Below are 3,198 nucleotides of genomic sequence, written 5' to 3' on the forward strand. Positions count from 1 at the left end.
TCCTTCAGGCAATTCTATGATATGCTTCCACCAGAAGATACCATAGAGTAGCTCTAGAGGACCTAGAAAATTCCTAAAGAGGAACGTATCTCCTATGGGGACAGGCTGTGGTGCCGCTGGTTAGTAGCCAGCTGCAATAAATTACCGAGAGGTCATGAGTTCGGAACCAGCCAGGGTCGGACTGAGTGCCCAACCATTAAATAGCCTAGCTTGTTGTTGACTTAAGCAACCAAAAGACAATTGCATCTGTCAAGTAGGAAAATTTAGGGAGCACTTATGCAGGGAGGCTAATTTAACTAACGTGACCATAAAAATGTCCAGCAATGCATGCAGAAGAATGAGGAAGTACTCCGTTAAGGACTCGGTGTCACAGTGGATGATTAAGCAGCTCCCTGTGGCTGGAATTGAGCATACCCTCATGAAGCTGGAAGCTGGACAATGTTAAATAGCCTCTGTGTCTTTCTCTGTGTGTCGTATGTCTAATGTTTGCCATGTATATGTACGTTGCAGTCCACCCTGAGTCCCCCTTCAGGGTGAGAAGAGTGGAATATATATACTGTAAATAATAAATAAATAAAATATGGATACAGGGGTCATACTGTATCCAGTTGTGACACTTTGGTTCTACTTCTGTCTATGCTTCCAAGCCTGGATTGACAGTCCAGGGAATGTTCTTTAGATTTTATAGAATCATAGAATCATATAGTTGGAAGAGACCTTGTTGGTCATCCAGCCCAACCCCCTGCTAAGAAACAGGAAAATCGCATTCAAAGCATCCCCAACAGATGGCCATCCCGCCTCTGCTTAAAAGCCTCCAAAAAAGGAGCCTCCACCACACTTCGGGGCAGAGAGTTCCACTGCTGAACGGGCTGTGGAATTTCCAAGCCAGGGAGCTCCTCTGGAGCCATAAAGGTCTCACTAGTTTATATTGCTGTATGGTTGCTATTGAATAAGTTTCCTATATTTTAGCTGTAGAGTATTTCCCTGAAAGATCTGGTATGAGAACAATAGATTTTTGTTATGTGTTGGAATGTTTAAGCTGTGTCTGCTCTTCTGCTTAACCTGCATGTCTGTGATTCTGTATAAGTATTATAAAATTTCAGGTAAGCTACTAGGGATCTTCTTTGACAGGATACTACATTTATATTAAATGTTGTACTGCTAGAACTTCTCAACTGCTTCACAAGAATCCAGACATCTTGGATCCACTTTTCGGTAATTCTATGCCTTTACATTTTCAAAGCTTATGGAATAATCTTATAGATAAATTTTTTACATGGAAAAGCTTATATTTTGTCACTCTCAGTCATGCAGTCCTCTTGATTTCATGTAGTGTTATTCTTTTGTTATGTTTAATAAGTAGATAGTATGAATTATAGATCTCTGAGATCCTAAAGTATACTAGTGTCTACCACCAATAAAATATGCTGCCGAGATGTAGTTTGACACTACAGGAAACAGGAAGTAAAAGAAGAGGAAGACCAGTTCCTAAATCGCTTTAGTGAGGGATGTAACACTTTTCCTGCCTCACAGTTTTACTATAATCAGACCCTAAAGAGTTATTTTAAATGAGTAATTGGTTACAGTTATCATTCTAAGTATATGTGTCTCTGGCAGCCAGTTCCTATCATAATCAAGTTTCAAAGTAACTCTTTACTTTCATGCTATTTAACCGAAATTACTTTTAGTTATTTAAAACCACATCAGAGCACAGCACGCCTATGCTACAAATCATGCTTAAACAGAGCACACACATATGCCGGCATGATAAAAACCACTAGTTGCACTGTGAAAGGAGTGAAGATATTTATTCCTTTCACTTTACTGTGTCTTAGCTGTTGCAAAAAGGGATCAATTACCAATAAGATTGTGTTAGTAACTAGTTAGTCCCTGACTCAGATTAAGATAAACCTCCCTTAGCTATTACCAGCATTTCTACTGCCTGATGTAATGCCTCTGTGGCATAAATTGTTATCAGTAGTATGATATTTATACCCACTTAGTAAGTTCACTGGGCATCTGTTAATCTCCACTTGGAGAGAGTCATTGCATCTAAGTGACAAAGCAGATGGGGGCTATTTTTTCTCTTTTCAGTGGAAAAGCAGCAAGGTGATAGCAAAAAAAAGTTAAACAAAGGATTTCCTCACTGGCCTCTTCTTCTACTTCATGTGGCATCTGATTTTGAACCCAGCTTATTTATATAACCAGATGTGTTTGGTTTCCCATGTCATGAAATTATGAATCCAGTAAGTTTAGCCTCCCTGAATCCCAGAATAGCTTCCGCCCCTCCAGAGAAACAGTGGATATGATTTTTACTGCACAACAGCTCCAAGAAAAATGCAAGGAACAAAATTAACCTTTGTACATGGCATTCATCGACTTGCAAAGGACTTGAACACTATGAATCGTAATGGCCTCTGGACCATCCTTTGGAAAATTGCATGCTCGGATATCCTGTGGCTCCTTCATGATGACATGATGGCAACAGTCCTGGATGGCAATGGCTCCCAAAGTGACCCACTTAAAGTGGGATCAGGTGTCAAACAGAGATGTGTTATTGCTTCATTTATTTTCCATCTTCATAGCTATGATTCTACACCTTGTTGACAGGAAGTTTCCCAGTGTTGTGGAAATCACATATTGGCAACAATCATCCACAAGTGATCGCCTGTATTAGTATATGACTTAAGGTAAGTAAGGTAAAAGTTTTCCCCTGACGTTAAGACCAGTCATGTCTGACTCTGGGGGTTGGTGCTCATCTCCATTTCTAAGCTGAAGAGCCGGCATTGTCCATAGACACCTCAAAGGTCATGTGGTCGGCATGACTGCATGAAGCGCCGTTACTAAGTATATGACTTAGATGAGCCAAATATTCACTCATTCTGGAATATGGGACAAAAGCAGTTATTTTTCTGGGAGGCAGGGGTTTTAAAAGTGTGCAAAAATTGATTTAATAAGTTAGGTGGAATGTAACAGTTTTGTTTGTGGTGATGGATCTTTGATGGCTTCATTCACACAAGCACATTGAAAGTCAAAAGTAAGGTAATAGGAACTTCTGCTATAGAACCCCAATATTCTGATGATAATATAGTCTGTGCTCATTCAGAGGAAGACCTACAAGCCACTCTAAACATCAAAAAGTTTGGCTTCTCACTAAGTATTGATAAAACTAAAGTCCTCTACCAACAGACACCAACC

The sequence above is a fragment of the Anolis carolinensis genome, chromosome 2 (assembly GCF_035594765.1).
Source record: "Anolis carolinensis isolate JA03-04 chromosome 2, rAnoCar3.1.pri, whole genome shotgun sequence".
NCBI classification, from domain to species: domain Eukaryota; kingdom Metazoa; phylum Chordata; class Lepidosauria; order Squamata; family Dactyloidae; genus Anolis; species Anolis carolinensis.